Source organism: Macaca nemestrina, chromosome 15 (assembly GCF_043159975.1).
Source record: "Macaca nemestrina isolate mMacNem1 chromosome 15, mMacNem.hap1, whole genome shotgun sequence".
NCBI lineage: Eukaryota > Metazoa > Chordata > Mammalia > Primates > Cercopithecidae > Macaca > Macaca nemestrina.
In genome coordinates, this window is record NC_092139.1 from 69,104,774 (window position 1) to 69,132,430 (window position 27,657).

Genomic DNA, 27,657 nt, shown 5'->3' on the forward strand with positions numbered 1-27,657 from the left:
ATCTTAGTAACTTTAAAACTGTCATAAAAATTTACTGTTTTGATTTACAATAACTAAATGTACATAAAACTATTAACTTCATTAGAAAGTTTGACTTGGCATGGAGATAAATTGTTGCACAATTGAAAAGTAACCATAGACACATTATTATCAAATACCAAACAAAAGCATTTAAAAAAAAGATTAGGACTAAAAGATGCCATAGAATTTGTCACAACAAAAATACAACAGAACACACTTTTAGGCACTGTGATATGTTAATAAAAACTATCAATGTATAAATACAGGCCAGTGTGCTCATCATTACATGAAAAAATTTTGGAACTAGTAAACGAAGTTGGTAGGTTTGCAGGATACTCTATCAATGCACAAAAAATCAATTGCATTTTTATACCCCAACAACAAGTATCTGGGAAAAATCAAGAAGACAGTTACATTTGCCACAGTGTCTAAAATAATAAAGTATTAGGTTGTTAATGGCAAAAACCACAATTACATTCGCACCAACCTAACACTTAGAAATAAAGAAGGTAAAAGATTTGTACAACAAAAACTGTAAACTATTAGTGGAGACAGTTATAGACAAGACAAATTTAAAAATACTTAGTGGTCATGGATTAGAAAAATTAGTATTAAAACATTCATACTGGTCAGGCACAGTGGCTCACGCCTGTAATGCCAGCACTTTAGGAGACTGAGGCGGGTGGATCATGAGGTCAGGAGATCGAGACCATCCTGGCCAAAATGGTGAAACTCTGTCTCTGCTAAAAATACAAAAATTAGGTAGTGTGGTGGCACATGCCTGTACTACCAGCTACTCAGGAGGCTGAAGCATGAGAATCGCTTGAGCCTAGGAGGCGGAGGTTGCAGTGAGCTGAGATTGCGTCACTGCACTCCAGCCTGGTGACCGAGTGAGACTCCATCTCAAAAAAACAAGACCAAGGGAAAAAAAAAAAAACATTCGTACTACTGAAATTGGTGTATATAGCATTTTCAACAAAAATTTTTTAAAAATCCACAGTTTGTATGGAATTATAAAAGACCTCAAATAAAGCAATTTTGAGCAAGAGGAACAAAGCGAGAAGCAGTATGCTACCTAATTTCAAGCTATATAGCAAAGCTGTAGTCATCAAAACTGCAAAATATTGGCATAAACACAAAAACATAAGCCAATGGAACAGAATAGAGAGCTCAGATATATATATATATAAAATATATCCGTCTGTATACAGTCAATACATTTTCAACAAAGGCATATAAACAGACAATGGTGAAAGAATAAACTCTTCAATAAATGGTGATGGGAGAATGGGATATCCATATGCAAAAACAGATTGCACCCAACCTTTACAGCATACATAAAATTAATTTAAAATATATTAAAGACTTAAACATTGGACTTGAAAACCATAAATCTTCCAGAAGACAACACTAAGCAAAATTCTTTGGCATTGATCCTAGCAATAGTTTTTTTTTTTTTTTTCCTTTTTTTTGTATTTTATACCAAAAGCACAGGAAAAAAAAGTGGGACTACATCAAACTAAAAAGTTTCTACTGCAAAGCAAAAGACTGTCAGTGACATTAAAAGGCTATGTACAGAACTGGAGAAAAATATCTGTGTGGCAAATATCAGATAAAGTATTAGTGTTCAAAATCTGCAAGAAACTCATACAACTTAAGCCCCCCAAATAAAAATAACAACGAAAAGTAACACATTGTTTTAAAAAGTGGCCAGAAAGCTAGTTTTTTTTTTTTTAAAGAAGCCATTAGTAATTCTGAGAAAACTGCAAATCAAAACCACAATGAGTTAGCATTCAAACACATATTAAGGTGATATTTATCAAAAATTCAAAAGAAAGCAAGTGTTATCAAGAATATAGAGAAAAGAGACCCTTGTACATTGTCACTGGGAATGTAAATTGGTAAAGCCATTATGGAAAATGGCATGGAGGTTCACCAGATAATTAAAAATAAAACTATCATGTGATTCAGCAATCTCACGTCTAAGTAAATATCCAAAGAACATAAAATCACTATCTTGAAGAGATAGAAGAGATATTTTCACTCTTATGTTTATTGAAGCATTATTAACTACAGGTAAGGGGCCGGGTGCAGTGGCTTACGCCTGTAATCCCAGCTCTTTGGGAGGCCAAGGTGTGTGGATCAGGAGGTCAGAAGTTCGAGACCAGCCTGGCCAATATGGTGATCCCAGTACTTTGGGAGGCTGAGGCGGGCGGATCACGAGGTCGGGAGTTCGAGACCAGCCTGACCAACATGGTGAAATCCCATCTCTACTAAAAATACAAAAATTAGCTGGACGTTGTGGTGCGTGCCTGTAATCCCAGCTGCTCAGGAAGCTAAGGCAGGAGAATCGCTTGAACCCAGGAGGTGGAGGTTGCAGTGAGCTGAGATTGCACCACTGCCCTCCAGCCTCAGAAACACTGTCTCAAAAAAAAAAAAAAAAAAAAGAATACTTCAGGAGAAACATTTTCTGCTATCAAAATGAAAATAAAAATGAAAGAAACTTGATACAGAAATGTCAACCCATGATAGACTTTGGAATGAAAGAAATTACATGGTCCTTGGATGCATCAGTTTTGAAAGCATATAAATACAATAGAAGTGTGATTCCGTGCATTTTATTAAATAAGATAAAAGGAACTCCAGGGCTACTTGAACAATTTAACTGTAGGAGAAGACTATTTTTTAGAAATGTTTTCCGTCACCAACTTGTTAAAGCTTTATAGCACTTCGCATATTTTGGAGAATGTCATCTATCTTTTTATCAGAGCTGATTTGTACTGGTGGAACAACGGTGGCATAGACATTGCCCACAAGGTTCTGCACACTCAGGATGACTGGGTTACGCGTCCACAGCAGGGTTGAAGAAGATGAGATGATGAGGTCCACCCAGCTTATGACGAGAAAGTAGCTCACTAACAGCGGGATGGTCTGAGTGGTCCTTTTCTCTGGGAAGGGTGGTGGAGAGATGCTGATGCTGTGAAGGTGAGGAGATCGCCTCTGATGCCTGGAGAAAAGGATCACCATGTGTGCAATTGAATGCAGTGTCATTCCTATAATGAAGACATCCCTGGATAATGTCAGAGTAAAGAATACTTTTCTCCTGAAGGACTTCATGGGAGAAAGTGAACAGTATTTGCTGACCTTAAGTAGGTTGGTCTGGGTCACATTAGCAGAAGCCACAGCGAATAATATTATGTTATAAATGAAAGACAAAGTGACAGACCAGAAAAAAAATTAATGCTGCTAATGTTACTGTGAATTTGTGTTGAAGCCTTGCCAAACAGCAGTTGCTGGGGCTGATGGTGCCGGCCTGGTGTACACTCAGGAGACAGGTGTTAACAGACACACAGGCCCATCCTCACTCTGTTTAGACAAGGACTTACATTTGAACTCATTCCCTAAGTGCAGTGATTCAAGCGTATCTGGAGGCCAAGCATCCACCACAGTGAGGAACATCACTACATGAATGAAGGCTGAGTTACCGCTGACCAGGTCATGGGGCTTCGATTTCTGATCATGAAGGAATGTGAAGATGTTGAAGAAAAGGTAAGAGGTGTTGGTTAAAAGTCCAAAGACAGGTTGGGGAAAAAGGATTTTTGTATTTTGTTTTTGAGATGGAGTCTTGCTCTGTTGCCCAGGGTGGAGTGCAGTGGCATGATCTCAGCCTTCCAAAGTGCTGGGATTACAGGCGTAAGCCACCGTGCCTGACTGAAGAAAGGTGTTTTTAAGTTTAACAGAAGCATTATGCTTAAAGTATGTTCATCTTAATAACAAGAAATGTATTTCATGTATCTGGGAAAAAACAACAGATCTCGCATTAACAATGTTTGTTCTTTAGTGCTCCAAATAATTACCATGATCATTTTAATTTTACCTATTCCTTGGTTAATTCTGATTATCTCATATACATTCTGGATAATCTAGCCTCTTCACTCATTTCCACATCAAATAATATAAAACATCAGCACATCCACAGAGTGTACAATTTCTAAACTTTTATTGTACTGTCTGGGTTCCAAACTTTTTGATGTGAAAGCTCATTTTTCTATGCAGCTTCTGCCTAATGGATTGTATGTTCTCAGAACTTGTCAACAAAATGTACCTCCCAAATAATCCAGCCTTCAAAATGGGCACAACACAATGTCACATTTCCTAATGTGTTTCTATGGATTCTCTACAGGTGATTTGTAGTGTTTTTCAAATATGTTCCTTAGTGAATTTTTGTTTTCTGAATTGAACTAGATCAAAAGCATTTTGGAAGTCAGAAAAGTGTTACTTCTTTCAGAGCTACATAAGAGAAGTGCTCCATCCTCCAGAGGACACATCTATGATACAGAACATGAGATACAGGGAGGAAACCTAGGTTGCTTATTACTTCCGCTCCCATCAATTTGTCCTGATGCATTTATTGAGAACAGAAGGACATCTCCATTCCAGCCACTGAGTTCTGTGTCTTTTAGTGAGTCTGTGCCTCTGTCTTGTCATCTTAAAAAATGCTTCACATTTCCCACCCCTTAGATTTAACAGGGAGGCTGGAAGGATGGGAGTTGCACATGTTTCTTCTCTCACATGAAGGGCTCAGGTGGTCTGAAGTTGAATATTTCTCTTCTTCCCCACTGAAGACTAGAGCAGTCTGGTGATGGGTGTTTCCCTTAACTGAGTCATATAAACTCTGACAAAACCCCAGTAGGTTAGGCTTTGCTAAAATAGTTTTCTGATGACAGAGCTTGGTAAGAATAGAATGTTCTAGGTGGCTTTTAGAATGGGTGCATTTTCTTTCCCTATGCCAGAAACAAGAGATTTTTCTCTCTACTATAAGAATCTGGTAAGGCTTCTGAAGATAAAACTCTCAAAAGTGAGAAGGAGGAACTAAGACTGGCCTCCCTGGAGATTTTAACTCTCACACTTGTCCACTCTCAGGCTTCAGCAATTCCTCCATTACAGTGTAGGTTTCCTACCACAGTACTAATTGCTACTGAAGTTTTTTCTTACAGGTTTCTCTTCTGGTGAGTCGTGGTTATCTTTATTCATATACCTTTCCATACAATTTGGGCGGCAGATGTTTAGCTCATGACCTCATTTTTCCTTTTAAATTCTTTTCTTTTGAGACGGAGTCTCACTCTGTTGCCCAGATTGGAGTGTGCTGGTGTGATCATGGCTCGCTGCAACCTCCACCTCCTGGGTTCAAGCAATTCTCATGCCTCAGCCTCCTGGGTAGCTGGGATTACAGGCGCCTGCCACCATGCTCAGCTAATTTTTGTATTTTTAGTAGAGACGGGGTTTCACCATGTTGGCAAGGCTTTTCTTGAACTCCCGACCTCAGGTGATCAGCCCACCTCAGCCTCCCAAAGTGCTGGGATTTATACAGGCATGAGCCACCACGCCCAGCCTTTAATTCTGTTTTTAATTGACACAATACTTTTATATGTAGATGGGGCACAATGTGAGCTTTAGATATGTGTTTATATATGTAATAATCAAATTAGGGGATTTAGCATATCCAACATCTCATTTATTATTTCTTTGTGGTGAGAACATTCAAAATTCTCTTTTCTAGCCATTTGAAATATTCAATACAAAACTGTTCACCATGGTCACCCGACTGTGCACTATAATATTTTCCTCCTGTTAACTGTAACTTACTGCCCATTGACCATTTTCTCCTCATTTTGCGCTCTTTTACACACGCTAGCTTCTAGTAACCACCATTCTACTCTCTACTCCCACGAGATCAACTTTCTAGATTCTATATATTAGTGAGAATGTGCAGTATATTTTTTTCATGCCTGGATTATTTTACTTAACACAGTGTCCTCCAGGTTCATCCCTGTTGCTGCAAAGGACAGAATTTTATCTTTTTATGGCCGAATACTATTTCATTGTGTGTGTGTGTGTGTGTGTGTGTAATGGTATATATACACAATGAAATACGATTGTGTATTTACATTATTGTGTAACATATCTATATTACATTCTGTATATATATACAATGAAATTATGTATACATACACACACACACACACACACCACATTTGTAAAATCCATTTATTTATTGAAGGACATCAGATGATTCCATGTCTTTGCTATTATGAATAGTACTTGTACTGTTGTAAATAGTGTTGTAATAGTACTGTGATCTGTGATTAATATAAGCATGCATGTGTCTTTACAGTTGAATGATTTCTATTTTGGGGGTATATACCAATAATGGAATTGCTGGGTCAAATGGTAGTTTGGTTTTAAATTCTTTGAGAAATCTCCGGAGTACTTTCCACAGTGGCTAGAAAAATTTACATTCCCTCTAGCAGTGCATAAGCTTTCTCTTCACTACTCACCAGCATCTATTATTCTTTGCCTTTTTAATGTGGCTGCTGTGACTGGCGTGAGATGGTATCTCATAGTTTCGATTTGCATTTTTCTAATGATTGGTGATATTGAGCATTTTAATATGCTTGTTGGATGCATGTATATCTTCTTTTGAGAAATGTATGTTCTTGTTCTTCTTTCATTTTTAATAAGGTTTGTTTTTTTGCTTGGTGAATTACAATTTCTTTTAATAGATTGTACATATTAAACCTTTGCTGAAAAACGTAGTTTGCAAGTTTTTTTTTTGTTTGTTTGTTTTTCTCATTCTGTTGGTTGTGTGTTTACTCTGTTGGTAGTTTCTCTTGCTGTGCTGAAGCTCTTTAGCTTAATCTGGTCTCATTTGTCAACTTCTTGTTGTTGTTTCAGTTGCTTTTAGAGTCTTGAAGTCTTTGCCAGGGCCAATGTACGGCATGGTATTTCCTAGATTTTCTTCTAAGGTTTTTATACTTTTAGGTTTTATATTTAAATCTTTAATCCATCTTGAGTTAATTTTTGTATATGGTATAAATGAAGTGTTTCAGCTTCAATCTTCTGCATATGACTAGCCAGTTATGCCAGCACTATTTATTGAATAGAGAGTCTTTTCCTTCATTCCCCCCCTTTTTTTTTTTAAGATGGTGTTTGACTCTTATTGCCCAGGCTAGAGTACAATGGTATCATCTCAGCTCACTGCAACATCCGCCTTCCAGGTTCAAGTGATTCTCCTGCCTCAGCCTCCAGAGTAGCTGAGATTGCACCCTCCACCACACACGGCTAATTTCTGTAATTTTAGTATAGATGAGGTTTTACCATATTGGCCAGGCTGGTCTCAAACTCCTGACCTCAGGTGATCTGCCCGCCTTGGCCTCCCAAAGTGCTGGGGTTACAGGCATGAGCCATCGTGCCTGGCAGAGAGTCCTTTCCTTATTATTTATTATTGTTGGCTTTGTGAAAAATCTGATGGTTTTAGATGTGTGGCTTTAATTTTGGGTTCTCTAGCCTGTTCCTTTGGTCTATGTATCTATTTTTGTACCAGTACCCATGCTCTTTTAGGTATTGTAGGCTTGTAGTATAGTTTGAAGTTGGGTAGTATGATGACTCCAGCTTTGTTCCTTTGCATAAAATAGCTTTGAGTATTCAAGTTCTGTAAAACATGTTGTTGGTAGTTTGATAGGAATAACATTGAATTCAAAAGTAAATTTCTTTTGGTAGTATGGCCATTTTAGCAGTATTGATTCTTCCTATCCATGAGCATGGAATGTTTTTCTATTTGTTTTTGTCATCTCTAATTTTTTTGTTAACAGTGGTTCGTAATTGTCATTGTAGAGATCATTTGCCTCCCTGGTTAGCTGTGTTTCCAGGTATTTTATTCATTTGGTGGCTATTGTGAATAGAATTGTATTTTCAATTGGATGCTATTGGTGTATAGAAATGTTACTAATTTTCATACATTCATTTTGTATGCTGAAATTTTACTGAAGTTCTTTTTCAGATCTAGGAGCCTTTGGGCAGAGACTGTGGGCTTTTCTAAGTATAGAGTTATATCATTTGTGAAATGAAATCATTTGACTTCCACTCTTCTTATTTGGATGCCTTTTATTTCTTTCCCCTGGTTGATTGCTTTGACTGGGACTTCCAGTATTTTGTTTAATAGGAATAGTGAGAGAGGGTATCCTTGTTTTGTTCTGATTCTCAAAAGGAATATTTCAAGCTTTTGCCCTTTCAGTATGATCTTGACTGTGGGTTTGTTATAGATGGCTGTTTTTATCTTGAGGTACCTACCTTTGATGCCTAGTTTTTTAGGGTGTTTAACCATGCATCCCAGGAATAAAGCCTACCTGATCATGGGGATTAGCTTTTTGGATGTGTTGCTGGGTTCGGTTTGATACAAACATATAATAAATATAAATAATATAAATATATATAAATAAATATAAATGTATGTATAAATATATAAATATGTATTTATATATTTGTGTGTGTGTTTATATATATACATATATATATATATATATATTTTTTTTTTTTTTTTTTTGAGATGGAGCTTCACTCTTGTTGCCCAGGCTGGAGTGCAATGGCGTGATCTCAGCTCACTGTAACCTCCGCCTCCTGTGTTCAAGGGATTCTCCTGTCTCAGCCTCCCGAGTAGCTGGGACTATAGCCCTGTGCCACCATGCTCAGCTAATTTTTTGTATTTTTAGTAGAAACGGAGTTTCACCTTGTTAGCCAGACTGGTCTCGAACTTGTGACCTCAGGTGATCTGCCCACCTCTGCCTCCCAATGTGCTGGGATTACAGGCATGAAGCATCACGCCCAGACCAATTTGCCTTTTTTTTTTTTCCCCCATATCTGCTAGGTTTTGGTGTCAGAATGGTGCTGGCCTCATAGAATGAGTTAGGAAGAAGTCTCTCCTCCTCCTTTTTTTGGAATAGTTTCAGTAGAACTTCCAGCTCTTCTTTATATGTAGAATTTGGCTGAGAATCTATCTGGTCCAGAGCATTTTCTGGTAAAGTTTTTATTATTGATTCAGTTTCAGAAGTCAGTATTGGTCTATTCAGGGTTTTAATTTCTTCCTGATTCAGTCTTGGGAGTTTACATGTTTCCAGGTATTTATCCATTTCTTTTGTGTTTTCTAGTTTGTGTGCATAAAGGTATTCATAATAGTCTCTAATGGTTTCATGTATTTCTGTGGCATCAGTGATAATATTTCCTTTGTCACTTTTTATCATGTTTAGTTAGATCATCTTTTTTTCTTTAACTAGCTGTCTATCAATCTTATTTATTCTTTCAGAAATAAGTTTTTTTACAGTGTTTTTTTATCTCCATTCATTCAGTTCAGCTTTGATATTTCTTGTCTTCTAGCTTTGGGGTTGATTTGCTGTTACATTTCTGTTTCCTCCAGATATTGCCTGGCACAGTGGCTCACGCCTGTAATCCCAGCACTTTGAGAGGCCGAGGCGGGTGGATCACCTGAGGTCAGGAGTTCGAGACCAGCCTGACCAATATGGTGAAACCCTGTCACTACTAAAAATAAAATAATTAGTTGGGCATGGTGGCACACACCTGTAGTCTCAACTAGGCTGAGACAGGAGAGTTGCTTGAACCTGGGATATGGAGGTTGCAGTGAGCTGAGATTGTTCCACTGCACTCCAGCCTGTGCGACAGGGCAAGACCCTGTCTCAAAAATAAATAAATACAATAAAAAGATACAACACTAGGTTCTTAATTTGATACCTTTCTAACTTTTCAATGTGGGTGTTTAGTGCTACCAACTTTCCCTTCAACACTTTTTTTAAACTGTTTCTCAGTGATTTAGGTACGTTTTATCTTTGTTTCTATTAGTTTCACATAATTTATTGATTCTAGCCTTAATTTTATTCTTTACCCAAAAGTCATCCAGCAGCTGCTTATTTAATTTTTTACAAAATTGTATGGCTTTGAGAGATCTTCTTGGTATTGATATCTGTTTTTATTGCACCGTGGTCCGATAGATAGTGTGGTTGGTATGATTCTTTAGAATATATTGAGAGTTGCCTTATGGCCAAGTGCGTGGTGGTCAATTGTAGAGTATGTGTCCCGTGCAGGTGAGAAGAATGTATATTCTGGTTTTGCTGGCTAGAGTGTTCTGTAGATGAGTATTAGGTCCATTTGGTTAAGTGTCAAATTTAGGTCCTAAATATCTTTGTAGGTATTGTGCCTTGGTGATCTGTCCAGTACTTTCAGTGGGGTTTTCAAGTCTCACAGTGTAATTGTGTGGTTATCTAAGTCTCTTCATAAGTCTCTAGGAACTTGATTTATGAATCTGGGTGCTCCAGCATTGGGTGCATATAATTAGTATTTAGAATAGTTAAGTCTTCTTACTGAATTGAACCCCTTATTTTGAAATCCCCTTGTCTTTTTCAATCATTGTTAATTTAAAGTCTGTTTTGTCTGAAAAAATAATACCAACTTCTGCTCTTTTATGTTTCGTATTTGCTTGGTAGATCTTTCTCCATCTGTTTTCTTTGAGTCTGTGGATGTCCTTGCATGTGAGATAGGTCTCTTGAAGACAGCATGCAGTTGGGTCTTCCTTCTTTATTTAACTTGTCACTCTGTGCCTTTTCAGTGGGGTATTTAGCACATTCTTTTTCGAGGTTAATATTGACATGTGCAGATTTGATCCTGACATTGTGTTGTTAGCTGTTTGTTATGTAAACTTGATTGTGTATTTACATTATAGTGTAAATAGCCCATGTACTTCAGTGTGCTTTTTGTGGTGGCCAGTAATAGTCTTCCCTTTCCATGCTTACCATACCCTTAGGAATCACTTTTAAGGCAAGTTTAGGGGTAATGAATTCCCTTAGCATTTGCTTGTCTGAAAGGATATCTTCTCTCTTTTGTTCATGAAGCTTAGTTTGGTGTGCTTAGATTCTTGGTCGGAGTTTGTTTTCTTTGAGAATGCTGAACATAGGCCCCCCCAATTGCTTTTGTCTTTGTATGGCTTCTGCTGGAAGGTCTGCGGATAGCCTAATGGAGTTCCCTTTATAAGTGACCTGCCCCTTGTCTCTAGCTGTGTTTAATATTTTTTCTTTCACATTGACCTTGGAGAATCTGATGATTATATGTCTTGGGGATGAATGGTTATCTTGTGTACTATCTCCCAGGGGTCCCCTGAATTTTCTGAATTTGAATTTCAACCTCTCCAGGAAAGTAAAGAGAATTATTTTGGACAGTATCCTAAAAAATGTTTTCCAAGTTATTTCTTCTCTCTTCCTTTCTTTTAGAGATGCCAATGAGTTGTATATTTGGAGTCTTCACATGATCCCATATTTCTTAAAGTTTTTATTCATGAAAAACAATATTTTTCAGTTAGTTTTGTCTGACTGAATTAATTCAAAGAACTGGTCTTTGAGCTCTGAGATTTTTCCCTCAGCTTGGTCTCGTCTGGTGTTAATATTTCTGATTGTATTACAAAATTCTTTTTATGAGTTTTTCAGCTTTGTCAGATCAATTTTGTTCATTTTTAAGAAGGCTGTTACATCTCTCACCTCTTGAATAGTTTTACTGAATTTTTTAGATTCCTTGAAATGAGTTGCAACTTTCTCCCGAATCTTGACAATCTTCATTGGCATCCAGGCTCTGAATTCTCTGTCGTTTCAGCAGTTTTATGCTGGTCCCCCACTTGAGTACTAGCCATAGGTCTTGGGTTGGCTCTTCCATCCCATAGCCCTGTGCATCATAGCTCTGGGGTGAACTCAGGCTTTTCATTTTCTCCGCAGCTTGGGAGCAGCAGGGTTGGGGACCTCGGCAATGGCAATGGCAGACAGCCTTTCACTTGTCTCTTGGGCTACCACCTCAGAGACATGCAGAGCTGCTGCCAATCAGAATGATCAGTGAGAAATGGAGCAGCTGCATTGTGGGCCTAAGCTGGGACCCTTGTCTGGTTAAGAGCAGGAGATTTGGGGCCAACAGGGAAGACAGACTGGACTTCCCTCCATATGGTGGCTGTGGCCTGCTGCAGGTGTGAGCAAAGCACTGAGGCACTTTGTTTCTTCCCCAACCTGAGGGCAGCAAGGGCAGCATCACTGCAGCAATAATGGCAGAAGGGTTGTCAGTTGCCTCCGGGAACTCCACCCCAGAGAGATACAGAGCCACTGCCAGTGAGAATGTTCTGCTAAGGGTGAGGTGGCCGAACTGTGGGCTTAAACCTGGGGCTCCTTCTGGTGAAGAGCAGGAAGCTGAAAGCTCACAGAGAAGAGAAACTGGAATTTTCTCCTTCTGGTGGCTGTGGCATGCTGGAGGTGCTGGCAAAGCAATCAGGGTCTTTATTTTTTGCCCAGACCAAGGGCAGCAATGGTGGTACTGCTACAGTGGCAATGACAGAGAGCCTGTGGGTTACCCCTGAAAGCTCCATCTCAGAGAGATGCAGAGATGCCACTGACTGAAGCAGTTCGTCAGGGTGGGGGTGCAGGATGGCTGTGCTGGGGGCCCAGGTCAGGAGACCCTCCCCAGTGAGGCATAGCAGAGAGGGGGACCAACGTGGAAACAGTTTGTGCACTTTCTGTAAGGCAGCTGTGGTGTGCTAGAAGCCTATGACAGTTCTTGGGCTCTTCAGTCCCTCCCTAGCCTCAGAAAGGTAGAGGTGCAGGGGCCATGGCAATTGCAGAAACAGCAGACCTGACAGGTACCTCTGGGAGGTCTGTCTACAGAGTTGCAGTTAGCCTGAGTGCTCAGGCAGGGGGTAAGTAGCTGCACTGAGGCCCAGGCCAGTGGGCATTACCAGGCGAGGTGTAGTGGAGGTGAGGCCTCTACAGGAGGTAGAGTGGAGACAGGAGGTGAGTCTGTCTGCTCCTCAGCACTGTAGATATGGCCCCTGTCCTGGGAGCATGTGAGCGAGTCTGGCCTCTTCTGGTGGCAGAGCTATAGCAGCTGGCACTGTGGTGCTCAGGGGTCCAGCATCCTTAGGGTTCCGTGTGGGCCTGACTGGAGGCTCTTACCAGACTCCATGCAGCTCTCTGTGTCAGTTGGGGAGCTCTGTGGGGAGGGTGTCGGAGGATTTTCTGTGCCCAGGATTTCAAAAGTTGATGGCAGAAGGTGAGTCAGCAGTGGTCCTTGCTTACTCACCATTTCCCTGCCGTGGGGAGACCCCTGGGCTCCACGCCGATTCTGGGTGGGTGGCTTTTCTGTCTCACTCCTCTCTGCTCTCTGTGGGTCACGTTTCTTCCTCGATGAATTCCTCATTTTAAAACAACTTTACATATTTGTGGAGTATAAATGCAGTTTTTTACATGCATAGATTGCGTGGTGCTGTCAAGGTTCATCTATAGCGCTATCAGAATTCTCTTTAAAAAAAAACTTACAGAGATGAGGTCTTGCTATTTTGCCCAGGCTGGTCTGCAACTCCTGGGCTCAGATGATCTGCCTGCCTCGGCCTCCCAAAGTGCTGAGATTACAGGAGTAAGACCCTGAACCTGGCCAGAATCGTTGTTTATTTTATACAGCTGAATAATATTCCATGTATGTGTGTGTATCACATTTTGCTTATCCATTTACCTATTGATGGGCCTTAGGGTTGGTTGTACCTTTTGGCCACTGTGAATAATGTTGCTATGAACATGAATGTACAAATACCTGTTTGAGTCTTTGCTCTCAGTTCTTTTGGGTATATACCCTGAAAGGGAGTTGTTGGATTGTGTGGTAATTCTGTGCTTAATGTTTTAAGGAGCTGCCAAACCATTTTCCACAGGGGCTGCAGCAGTTTATGTTCTGAAGAGCGGTGCATACAGGTTCCAGTTTTCTGATATCCTTGCTGACAGTTCATATTTTCTGTTTATGTGTTGAATATTGATAGTGTTTGAAATTCATTTGAGGGTCTTTGTTGTTACCGAAATATTACAAAACGTTTTGTGCTGTAATATAAATCATCTTACTTGTTTCTGGATGCCTGTGATCTGTTTTCTCAGTAAGAAGGGAAGCGTGTCTCCCCCCAGCCTCAGTCCACTGCACCCACCCTTCGCTGTGTCAGGATATGCAAGGGAGAGAGGGAGCTTGGCAGCTCTGTCCCACGTTGGTCTGTGATAGTCCATCTATCTCTCCTCCTCCTCCTCCTTGGGAGAAATTTCACTGATTCTGAGTGCCATCTGCATTTATTTTGGGTTTGAGATTAACCCAATTTTATTGAAATAACACTAGATACAAAGTTATGGAATAGATTCTCTATGTGATAAGAGTTTTAGGCAAATCGCATACTTAGTTTTTGAGTCTTGTTTTTTCTCGTAGGCAAAAAAAAAAAAAAACAAAAAAAACACACAGTAAATTAGACAGCCAGTGGGAGATCCTCAGAACTCTGAATGTGGGATTGGAACACCAGATTTTTACCACTCACTTTCTTATTACTTGTCTTGCACAAAGATCATAGCCCAAGTAACAATGTCCACCCTGGCCGTCGAAGATGAGGAGTCCTCAGCAGGATGGTGGTGACATTCCTCATGTCAGCTCTTGAGTCCATGGTGAGACCTTCTCTTCTGACATTCCATAGTTGGGTAGAACTAGGCTGTAGATAAAGTTGATTTGTTTTTGTAGAAGATATAATTTTATGGGGTTTTTTTGTTTACTTTTAAGGAGTAGTTTTTCTTTTCTTGAATAGTAGTTTTGCCTTTCAAATCACATTTTATTACCATGCTTCAGAGTGTTTAATTTTTACATTGAATCTCAAATAATTTTCTACCATTATTTTAGGCAATCATTTGTTTTGCAGGTGTTAACTTTGAAATTATATCTAATATTTGTGTTTACTCAGAATGAGTTTGTATAGTAGAGTATGGTACTGGAGTTTTGTTGTATCTGTATGTAGATTTCCGGAATTGGGGGTCATGATGGCATTTTTACTATTGTGTATCTATATTTCTTCCGCTTACACATTCACTATTGCGTTAACCACCTCTTTCTAAATTGTTTAGTGTTAGCTGTTTGTGTGTGTGTGTGTGTGTGTGTGTGTGTGTGTGTGTGTGTTTAGATGGAGTCTCACTGTGTCACCCAGGGTGGAGTGCAGTGGTGCGATCTTAGCTCACTGCAACCTCCACCTCCCAGGCTCAAGTGATTCTCCTGACAGCCTTCTGGTAGCTGGAACTGCAGACATGCACCACCGTACTCAGCTAATTTTTGTATTTTTGCTAAAGATGGGGTTTCACAATGTTGGCAAGGCTTGTCTTGAACTCCTGAGCTCAAGTGATCTGTCTGCCTTGGTCTCCCAAATGGCTAGGATTGAAGGTGAGAACCACTGCACCTGGCCACCTCTTTACTTTAAAAAAAAGCCTATCATCTGCATAATTACAGTGAAGTATTGAGTACTGATTATATAGTTTTGTATTTTTATATTACTATCATGGCAGTTATACAATTAATTTATATTTTTATAGGTATATGGCTGGAACTAGTATTTATTATAAAAAGTATCAGGCTTAGGTATTTTCTATTTTTTTTTTTTTACTTTTTTTTTTGAGAAAGGGTCTTATTCTATTGTCCAGATTGAAATGCAGTGGTGTTATCATGGCTCACTGCAGCCTGGACATCCTGGGTTCAAGTCTTCCCACCTCTGCCTCGGAGTAGCGGGGACCGTAGGCATGTCCTATCACATCTGGCTGCTTTGTTTTGCTTTTTAATGGGGATGAGGTCTTAATATACTGCCCAGGCTGGTCTCTAACTCTTGAGCTCAGTCAGTTCCGCCTCTGCCTTTCAAAGTCCTGGGATTACAGGTACGAGCCACTGATCCTGACCTAGCTAATTTTTAAGCTTTTTTAATAGAAACAGGGTTTCTTTATGTTGCCCAGGTTTGTCTTAAACTCCTGGGCTCAAGCAGTTGTCCTACCTTGGCTTCCCAAAGTGTTGAGATTACAGGTATGAGCCACCATGCACGGCCTTAGGTATTTTCTGACATATTAAATGTAAACATTTTAAGCAGGAGGAGCTATGCATTATCCTCCTCTTAAGTGGTTGAAAAGTATTAGGTGGTGCTTAAACTCACAGCTCTGTGTGACATAGTTTGTCGGTGCTTTTTTTTTTTTCTTTCATTTTTTTGAGACAGGATCTGACTCTTTCCGAATGGAGGGCAGTGGCATGCTCATAGTTCAGTGCAGCCTTGACCTCTTGGGTTCAAGTGAGCTTCCTGCCTCAGTCTCCCAAAGTGCTCAGATTATAGGCTTGAGCAACTGTGCTTGACCATCTTTTTTGTTTTCTTATTAGGGCATTAAAAAAAAGTTTTTAAAACTTTATAATCTCCCTAAAGAAATTTCAGAATGGTTTGTTATTAATCTATTGTTGTTTTATGAATGACTTGTTTCTTCCTTGATATCATAAAATCAGCCAAACTTTGTGACTGTAAATGTTAAATAAAAATTTGGAGATGAAATGCGGTTCTGTTGATAATAAAATCATTTTTTAAAATATTGATCTCTGCAAAGAGTACCATAGGGCCACGTAAGACCCAGTCACTTCCTTAGAATTTCTTTACAGTTCCGTCATCTTTGGCATAGTCATTCCACTATTCTCAGCCTTTATTTCTTCCTCCTCAGCATTAGTAAGACTATTTCTTCTCCTATTTCTACTTGTATATTACACACTATAAGTAAAGGTGTAGAAACTGCTGAGCTCTTCACTGGCTTGAAGTGAGCGCTTCACTGGCTTGAGTGCTAAACAGATCCAGGCTGACTTTATCTCTTTCTTGGCTGGTAGACTTCCTTTAGCTAATCTGTGGATAGTACATGAATCTTGCTTTACTCTTTCACAAACATTGCCATTGTTAACAGGATCGTTTTAAGAGTGCGGATAGTGAAGCAAGAATGTACCCTCATTTACTGCAAGGTAAGTAAATAATAGTTCCTTACAGGAGAGTAGTCACAGCACATGTCATGTAAGTGCAATGGAAGGAAATTACTGTGGCCCATCATTCTTCACTCTGGGGCAACTGTCGGGCCACCTGCAGGTCAGAAGTTCTCTACCATGGCTTTATTATAGCTCAAAAGATTTCTGATCCCCTCACTAACTGCTAAATTAGTTACTGAAGATAACATTTTAAAGCAATATTATGCAGAAATAATCTCCATTTAAAAAATTAGAGGGCAATTATTGTACAAATCAAAAACAAATAGTGGAAAGCTTATAGTTTTCAACAAGTGATACTGAGAAAATAGGCTATTTGGTAAAAAGTAAAAATTTTGGTAAAAACAAGCTTCAACGGTCTTCATTGTGTAATGAGTTAAATTCTAGATGAGCAAAAATAGTTTTACTGAGACAAATTTTAAAACCAAAACAAAATATATGTAATTATTATGTAATTATTTAATTCCATAAATGGCTTCTCTATGCCTAAAATAAGTGATGCATATTTATGGGTCAGTCAGATATACATTAACACTTTTAAATAGACAAAGGATATGGTAATTTGCAGAAAATTATGCTATGATGCTCTTTAATTTTAACACCAATCAGTGGAGTATGTTTATTATACTAAGATACCCTTTTTCAAGATTTCTGGAAAAGTCACATGGTAACATTTGCTGGGATATTACGAACATTATTAGAAAGCAAATTTTAGTGGATTTTGAGTGTTTGGAATATTGACTCTCAATGGTTGTTTTCTTATTTTTATTTTTTATTTATACAACTAATTATGTACTTATTTATTTTATTATTATACTCTAAGTTCTAGGGTACATGTGCACAACGTGCAGGTTTGATACATATATACACATGTGCCATGTTGGTGTGCTGCACCCATTAACTCGTCATTTACATTAGGTGTATCTTCTAAAGCTATCCCTCCCCGCATCCCCTCGCCACAATAGGACCCGGTGTGAGATGCTCCCCTTCCTGTGTCCAAGTGATCTCATTGTTCATTTCCCACCTGTGAGTGAGAACATGCGGTATTTGGTTTTCTGTTCTTCCAATAGTTTGCTGAGAATTATGGTTTCCAGCTGCATCCATGTCCCTACGAAGGACACAAACTCATCCTTTATTATGGCTGCATAGTATTCCATGGTGTATATGTGCCACATTTTCTTAATCCAGTCTGTCACTGATGGACATTTGGGTTGATTCCAAGTCTTTGCTATTGTGAATAGTGCTGCAATAAACATACATGTGCATGTGTCTTTATAGCAGCATGACTTATAATCCTTTGGGTATATACACAGTAATGGGATGGCTGGGTCATATGGTATTTCTAGTTCTAGATCCTTGAGGAATCGCCACACTGGTTTCCACAATGGTTGAACTAGTTTACAGTCCCACCAACAGTGTAAAAGTGTTCCTATTTCTCCACATCCTCTCCAGCACCTGTTGTTTCCTGATTTTTTAATGATTGCCATTCTTACTGGTGTGAGATGGTATCTCATTGTGGTTTTGATTTGCATTTCTCTAATGGCAAGTGACGATGAGCATTTTTTCATGTGTCTGTTGACTGCATAAATGTCTTCTTTTGAGAAGTGTCTGTTCATATCCTTTGCCCACTTTTTGATGGGGTTGTTTGTTTTTTTCTTGTAAATTTGATTGAGTTCTTTATAGGTTCTGGATATTAGCCCTTTGTCAAATGAGTAGATTGCAAAAATTTTCTCCCATTCTGTAGGTTGCCTGTTCACTCTGATGGTAGTTTCTTTTGCTGTGCAGAAGCTCTTTAGTTTAATTAGATCCCATTTGTCAATTTTGGCTTTTGCTGCTGTTGCTTTTGGTGTTTTAGACATAAAGTCCTTGCCCATGCCTATGTCCTGAAGGGTATTACCTAGGTTTTCTTCTAGGGTTTTTATGGTTTTAAGTCTCACATTTAAGTCTCTAATCCATCTTGAATTAATTTTCATATAAGGAGTAAGGAAAGGATCCAGTTTCAGCTTTCTACTTATGGCTAGCCAATTTTCCCAGCACCATTTATTAAATAGGGAATCCTTTCCCCATTTCTTGTTTTTGTCCGGTTTGTCAAAGATCATATGGCTGTAGATGTGTGGTATTATTTCTGAGGGCTCTGTTCTGTTCCATTGGTCTATATCTCTGTTTTGGTACCAGTACCATGCTGTTTTGGTTACTGTAGTCTTGTAGTATAGTTTGAAGTCATGATGCCTCCAGCTTTGTTCTTTGGGCTTAGGATTGCCTTGGAAATGCGGGCTCTTTTTTGGTTCCATATGAACTTTAAAGCAGTTTTTTTTCCAATTCTGTGAAGAACGTCATTGATAGCTTAATGGGAATGGCATTGAATCTATAAATTACCTGGGCAGTATGGCCATTTTCACAATATTGATTCTTCCTATCCATGAACATGGTGTGTTCTTCCATTTGTTTGTGTCCTCTTTTATTTCACTGAGCAGTGGTTTGTAGTTCTCCTTGAAGAGGTCCTTCACATCCTTGTAGGCTGGATTCCTAGGTATTTTATTCTCTTTGAAGCTATTGTGAATGGGGAGTTCATTCATGATTTGGCTCTCTGTTTGTCTGTTGCTGGTGTATAAGAATGCTTGTGATTTTTACACATTGATTTTGTGTCCTGAGACTTTGCTGAAGTTGCTTATCAGCTTAATGAGGTTTTGGGCTGTAATGGGGTTTTCTAAATATACAATCATGTCATCTGCAAACAGGGGCAATTTGACTTCTTCTTTTCCTAACTGAATACCCTTTATTTCTTTCTCTTGCCTGATTGCTCTAGCCAGAACTTCCAACACTATGTTGAATAGGAGTGGTGAGAGAGGGCATCCCTGTCTTGTGCCAGTTTTCAAAGGGAATGCTTCCAGTTTTTGCCTATTCAGTATGATATAGGCTGTGGGTTTGTCACAAATAGCTCTTATTATTTTGAAATACGTTTCATCAATACCGAATTTATTGAGAGTTTTTAACATGAAAGGCTGTTGAATTTTGTCAAAGGCCTTTTCTGCATCTATTGAGATAATCATGTGGTTTTTGTCTTTGGTTCTGTTTATATGTTGGATTATGTTTATTGATTTGCGTATGTTGAACCAGCCTTGCATCCCAGGGATGAAGCCCACTTGATCATGGTGGATAAGCTTTTTGATGTGCTGCTGGATTCGGTTTGCCAGTATTTTACTGAGGATTTTTACATCGATGTTCATCAGAGATATTGGTCTAAAATTCTCTTTTTTGGTTTTATCTCTGTCAGGCTTTGGTATCAGGATGATGTTGGCCTCATAAAATGAGTTAGGAAGGATACCCTCTTTTTCTATTGATTGGATTAGTTTCAGAAGGAATGGTATCAACTCCTCGTACCTCTGTTAGAATTTGACTGTGAATCCATCTGGTCCTGGACTTTTTTTGGTTGGTAGGCTATTAATTATTGCCTCAATTTCAGAGCCTGCTATTGGTCCTTGGTGCAGCTGCATCCTGTTCAGCACTTTGCCTGTTCATCCATGCCTGCCTCCCATTCCTGGGTGCTGTTATTGACAGTGGTCTCTAGCAAGCCTGCTTGAGAATCTGACCTATAATAGATTACAAGGGATTTCTGCATTTTTTTCTTATAAATTTTGTGTTGTCTTTTGTTTAAAATCAGGCAGAAATCTATTTAGAAAGAGTGATAACTTAAAAAATGGTATTAGATTTTTTTTTTTTTTTTTTTGGAGACAGAATCTTGCACTGTCACCCAGGCTAGAGTGCATTGGCATGATCTCGACTCACTGCAACCTCTGCCTCCCAGGTTCAAGCAATTCTCCTGACTCAGCCTCCCAAGTAGCTGGGATTACAGGCATGAGTCACCACATATGGCCTTTATTTATTTATTTATTTATTATTATTATTTTGCTTTTTTTTTTTTTTTTGAGATGGAGTCGCGCTCTGTTGCCCAGGCTGGAGTGCAGTGGCACGATCTCGGCTCACTGCAGGCTCCGCCTCCTGGGTTTACACCATTCTCCTGCCTCAGCCTTCCGAGTAGCTGGGACTACAGGTGCCCGCCACCACGCCCAGCTAATTTTTTGTATTTTTAGTAGAGACAGGTTTCACCGTGGTCTCGATCTCCTGACCTCGTGCTCCACCTGCCTCAGCCTCCCAAAGTGCTGGGACTTCCGGCATGAGGCTTTCTGCCGAGGCTTGTGTTAGATTTTTTAATTCATCTAGCAGAAATGGTGCTTTTAAATGTCTGCCTTTAATATAATGTTTGCTGTTCTTATTGTAGTTTAAAGAACTGACCAAGTTTAAGGTGAAAGTGACCTGCATCACAGATTATAAAGAAGAACTGAAGGACAGAGGACACAATTTTTTTCAATACCAGAAAGTATTTTCAAATAGACTTTGTAAAATATTGTAAGCATTGTATTTTTATCATTTTTATTTCATTAATTTTAAACCTAAATTTTTATAGATAAGACTAGTCATATTTTCTTCTAAAGCAGAAAGAAGTTTAAACTGTGTGTGTGTATGTGTGTGTACATATATATATATATATATATATTTTTTTTTTTTTTTTTTTTTTTTTTTTTTTTTTTTGAGATGGAGTCTCATTCTGTTGTCTAGGCTGGAGTGCAGTGGTGAGGTCTCGGCTCACTGCAACCTCTGTTTCCTGAGTTCAAGCAAATCCCCTGCCTCAGCCTCCTGAGTAGCTGGGATTACAGGCACATGGCACCACACCCAGCTAATTTTGTTTTTCCTTTGTATTTTTAGTAGAGATGGGGTTTCACCATGTTGGTCAAGCTGGTATTGAACTCCTGACTTCAAATGATCCACTCACCTTGGCCTCTCAAAGTGCTGGGATTACAGGTGTGAACCACTGTGCACAGCCTAAACTATGAATGATTTTCTGAAATGTTTATGAAGACATTTCACAATGCTCAAAAGGAATCACTGAGGTGGTAATATGTCAGGGTAGATACTGAAGAATTGAGGAAAATGGCAGGTGTTTATTTTGCGGGGCTCCTTGCTTGGCTTCCCTCTGGATTGATGAGACACATTAGAGAGAAAGTAATGAAGGTCGGGAAATTGTGAATAGATTAAAAGTTCTTACTCAGATAAGGAGTTCTAGATAAAGATGGTGAACTGAAAACAAGAAATTCATTGTGCAAATGAGTTTAAGCATGGTACAGAATTAAACAGTTCTGAACTCACTGAGTGGAATCACCTTATCTGAATCTTCAGTGGGTTTTGTAATCCTCATTTAGAGCAGTGAGCTTATTTGACATTGGAACACAGTATTTACTATAGGCTGTTAATACTTATGGCCTTTCACAGTATGACAGGTTTCATATCTGTATGTAACCTAACACTATTGGTAGGTTTCATGTTAACTGAGTGATGCAGCATTTTCTTAAAAACACTGAAAGGGAACAAAAAAAGGCAGGGCATCTATAGGTACAGAATACATACAGGCATAACTCATGTTTTTGAGCCCTGCAGATACTGCAGTTTTTACAAATTGAAGATTGGTGGCAATCTTGTGTCAAGCAAGTCTGTGGTGCCATTTTTCCAACAACACGTGCTCACTTTGGTTCTTGGTGTCACATTTGGTTACTCTTAGAATATTTCAGACTTTTTCATGATTATTATATGTGACCTCAGGTGACCTGAGATCAGTGAGCTTCGATGTAACTGTTGAATTTGTTTTGGACTCCATGAACGCACCCATATAAGATGGCAAACCTCATTGGCAAATGTTGTGTGCTCTGATTGCTCCACCAATCAGGTGGTTTCCCATCGCTTCCTCTCCTAAGGCCTCCCTAGTCCCTGAGACACAATATTGAAATGAGGCCAGTTAATAGCCCTCCAGTGGCCTCTAAGTGTTCGTGTAAAAGAGAGTTGCAGTCTGCTCACTTTAAATCAAAAGATAAAAATGATGAAGCTTAGTGAGGAAGACGTTTTGGCAGCTGAAAGCTAGGCCAGTTTGCCAGGTGGTGAATGCCCAGGAAAAGTTATCAAAGGAAATGAGAAGTGCTGCTCCAGTGAACCCACAGATGATAAAAAAGCAAAACAGCCTTATTGCTGATAGAGAAACTTTGGTCTGGAGAGAAGATCAAACCAGCCACAACATTCCAGTAAGTCAAAGCTTAATCCAGAACAAGGCCCTAAATCTTCAATTCAATGATGGCCGAGAGGAAGTGAGTAAGCTGCAAAAGAAAAGCTGAAAGCTAGCAGAGGTTGGCATATGAGGTTTAAAGAAAGACACAGTCTCTGTAATATAAAAGTGCAAAGTGAAGCAGCAAGTGCCTGGTGTAAGAACCGCGAGTTCTTCAGAAGATCTCTCTAAGATAATTCATGAAGATGGCTACACTCAAAAAACAGATTTTTAATGTAGGCAAAACAGCCTTACATGCCATCTAGGACTGCTAGCTAGAGAAAATTCTATTACTGGCTTCAAGGCTTCAAAGGACAGGCTGAGACTCTTGTTAGGGGCTAATGCAGCTGGTGACTTTAATTGAAGCCATTGCTCATTTACTATTCCAAAAATTCTAGTGCCCTTAGCTATGCTAAATCTGCTCTGCATGTGCTCTTATCAGTGGCACAATAAAGCCTGGATGACGGCACATCTCTTTATAGCATTGTTCACTGAATATTTTAAGCCTACTTTTGAGACCGACTGCCCAGAAAAAAAAGTTCTTTTCAAAATATTACTGCTCATTAACACTGCACCCAGTCCCTCAGAGCCCTGAAGGAGGTGTACAAAGACATGAATGTCGTTTTCATGCCTGCTAATGCAACATCCATTCTGCAGCCCATGGATCTAGGAGTAATTTCAAGTCTTATGATTATTATTTTTTTCTATTTTGAGAAAGTCATCTCACTGTTGCTCAGGCTTGAGTGTAGTGGCACAATCACAGTTCACTGCAGCATCAATCTTCTCAGGCTCAGGTGATCCTCCCACTTCAGCCTGCTGAATAGCTGGGACCACAGGTGGTGCACCAGCATGCCTGGCTAATTTTTGTGGGGTTTCTTTGTAGAGATGTTTTGTTTTCATGTTGCCTAGGCTGGTTTCAAACTTCTGGGCTCAAGCAGTCGGCTCACCTTGGCCTTCTTCGGTGCTTGGGATTACAGGTGTGAGCCACTGCACTCAGCCTACAAGTTTTATTCTTTAGGAAGCATATTTTGTAGGCCAGGCGCAGTGTCTCATACCTGTAATCCCAGCAATTTGGGAGGCCAAGGCAGGCAGATCACGAGGTCAGGAGATCGAGACCAGCCTGGTCAACACGGTGAAACCCCATCTTTACTAAAAACACAAAAATTAACTGGGTGTGGTGGTGTGCGCCTGTTATCCCAGTTACTTGGGTGTCTGAGGCAGGAGAATCGCTTGAACCAGGGAGGCGGAGGTTCCAGAGAGCCGAGATCGCACCACTGCACTCCAGCCTGGCAACAGAGCAAGACTCCGTCTCAAAAAAAGAAAGAAATACATTTTGTAAGGCCATAGCTGCCCGAGATAGTGATTCCTCTGAAGGATCTGGGCAAAGTAAATCAGAAACCTTCTGGGAAAGATTTACTGTTCTAGGTGTCATTAAGAACACTTTTGATTCATGGGAAGAGAACAAAATATCATTAACAGGACTGGAAAAAGTTGATTCCATCTTTCATTGGTGAGTTTAAGGGGTTCAAGATTTTAGTGGAGGAAAGAACTGCAGATGTGGTGGAAATAGCAAGTGAACTAGAATTAGAAGTGGAGCCTGCTGGCTGGACACAGTGGCTCATGCTTATAATTCCAGCAGTTTGGGAAGCCGAGGTGGGTGGATCACCTGAGGTTGGGAGTTTGAGACCAGCCTGACCAACATGGAGAAAGCCCGTCTCTACTAAAAATACAAAATTAGCCAGGCATGGTGGTGCATACCTGTAATCCAGCTACTTTTGAGGCTGGGGCAGGAGAATCACTTGAACCCAGTGGGTGGAGGTTGTAATGAGCCGAGATCCTATCATTGCACTCCAACCTGGGCAACAAGAGTGAAATTCTGTCTCAAAAGAAAAGAGTGGAGCCTGCAGAGGGGTCTGAACTGCTGCAGTTTCATGATCAAATGTGAACAGCTAAGGAGTTGCTTCTTACAGTGAGCAAAGAAAGGGGTCTCTGAAATGAAATCTACTTCTTGTGAAAATGTCGTGAATATTGTTGAAATGACAAAAGATTTAGAATATTCCATAAATTTACTTCATAAAGCAAAGGCAGGCTTTTGTAGGATTGACTCCGATTTGGAAAGAAGTTCCACTGTGTATAAAATGGTATCCAATAGCATCATACCTCCCAGAGATCTTTTGTGAAAGAAAGATTCAACATAACTTTTAAATGCATTGGGAAACGAAGACATTTGTGTAACTTCACTTTATACTTCCTTGATTGTGTTGGTCTGGAATGAACCTACAGTATCTCCCACAGATGTCTGTATGCCACTAAGGTTTAAACTTAAATTTCTGTGGTCAGATTAGATTCAATTTGTGATAAATTGAGCAGATTACTAGTGTATTAAAAATTTTGCCAATTCACTATTTGCCAATTCCTATTCTGTGTAGCATTTTTTGCCAATTCCTATTCTGTGTAGCATTTTTAGTTTCTTAAAAAAACTATCCTTGCCACTGTAACCCTCCCCTCACCACCTGTGATACAATTTTCCAAGCTTTATGGTAGTAACCTATTTTTTTAAATTTTGCCAATATTATAATTTTGAGAAATGTGAAGTCCGTGACTGTATGTGTCTTTATACTAATAATGCTATTTTGATTGTATGTGTATCACCTGCCCTCTGACCCACAAATCCCACAGTCTCGTGGGCAGCTGTGCTTGCTCTCCCCTTCCTGTGCTCCATGGTTATACATGGTTCTCCATTGATTAGAACTAAGCATTAGGGGAGTTGTTCTCGTTGTGAGTTGTAGTCCCGGTCTATTGGTATTTGTAATTTGTTTACATTGCTACTAATTTGATACCATGAAGAATGGTTTTTGTACCTAATTCTCAAGTACCTTTTATTTGTTTGCAATAGTGTTCTTCTGAAACATGATCAATAGGTTCATGAGGAAGTTGTGGAAATTCTTCAGGAGAATTCTGAGCCCTTCTCTGGGATTTAGTGAAGTGCTATTGAATAGAACTAAATATAATGTGAGTCATTCACATGATTTACAGCTTTCTAGTTATAATATTATAATATACAGGGAAACAAGTGAAAATCATTTTAGTGGCAATACTTTAAAATATTTCAATGTGTAATCAATATAGAAATTATTGATGGGATATTTGGAATACTTTTTGTGCTGAGTTTTCAAAAGTCAGTGTCTGTTGTTCACTTACAGAACATCTGAATTTGGACTGGCCACATTTCAAGTGTCACGCGTGTCTAGTGGTTGTTGTGCTGGACTTTGTAAGCCTAGAATTTTTTTCTTGATGATAGTCTTCCCATATTTAAGGTTATAGCCAATAAATTACTCTTATGTTAGGTTTTTATTTTTAAAGCTCCCTTTAAAATCTTCCCCCTGCTTTTTTTTTTTTTTAAACACAGGGTCTCTTTCTGTGACCCAGGCTGGAGTGTAGTGGTATAATTATAGCTCATTGTAACCTTAAATTCCTGGACTCAAGCAATCCTCTTGTTTCAACCTCCAGAGTAGCAAGGACTACAGATACGCACCACCACACCAGATTTTATTTATCTTTTTATGTAGGGATAGGTTGTTTCTATGTTGCTCAAGCTGGTCTTAAAATCCTGGGCTCAAGCAATTCTACTTCAGCCTCCCAAAGTGGTGGGATTATAAGTGTGGGCCACCTCATTTTACTTATGTTTTGTTTGTAAAACAGATCACAAATATTGGAATACAGGAAATACTATTTTTATTAAAAGCCAAATAAATGCTAAGAGAATAGATATGCACCTTAATATTTTTTACAGGTGTTGAAGAAGAAGAAAAGGTTGCAGAGATGCATAAAATGAAGTCTACAACCCAGGAGAATCAGATGAGTGTAGAAGCTGTAGAAATGGCAACACTCAGAAAAAAGAGTTGAGGACGATTTCTGCTTTTGCTATCTCAAAGGCAATTTTATAAAAGATACACGATATAATAGAGTTTTCTAATGTTATGCCATTGACTTAACAGTCATATAACACACATTTTCACAAACTGAATGGATGAGGAATAACCTTACTTTTTCCATTTCTAGTTAGGAGGAACCCAAGAAATACGCCACAGTAGGACCATCTTAAAGACAATAATGCAAGAAATCAGACATTTCTCTCCTTTTGTGTGGTTTTAAAAGTCATATATTTAGTGTACTTTTCATTTTGGCCCTTTGGATCGGCGTCAGGTTTAGAACTTCTTACATGTGAGTAGGGTGCTGTAGTATTAAGTAATTTTAAAATCACATATTACAAAAGATCATGTATGTCTTTATTAAGCCACAATAAGGTAGTGATGGTTTTGTTTTTTAATCTTACAATTTAATGACATTTATCTGCTTTTCACCTGCCCCAGGGAAAGCTTTACAAAACCCCACAGAGGTGCCTGTACCGTATGAGAAGATGCTACAAGACCAGTCAGCTTTGATAGGACAGGGCTTCCAGATGGTTTTGCCTTTAAACACCCTGAGAATTGTGATCTTGCAACCCTGAAATGGATTTTGCAGAACACAGTCGGGATTTCATTTATTATCCTTAGATATTTATATAAACCAAGAAGAGTTCATTGAGCTGAGAAAGTAGAGACTTGTTTTTTGTTTTCAGATCAGCTACTTGTTTTCTATGTAAGATCGTAGATCTGCCCCCACTTCCAAGCATTCTGAGTAGGATTAATTGACCTCATGTCACTGAATAGGCATGGTGTTTTTGGGCACAGGTTTGGGTGTTCATGCACATGAACACACACATTTTGTTTTCTGTTAACCTT

At 39.2% G+C, this 27,657-nt stretch overlaps 1 pseudogene; it reads left to right on the forward strand.

Moving 5' to 3' along the window:
* Positions 1-13,788: 13,788 nt before the first annotated feature.
* On the forward strand, positions 13,789-27,383 carry LOC139358386 (general transcription factor II-I-like; annotated as a pseudogene).
* Positions 27,384-27,657: the final 274 nt, after the last annotated feature.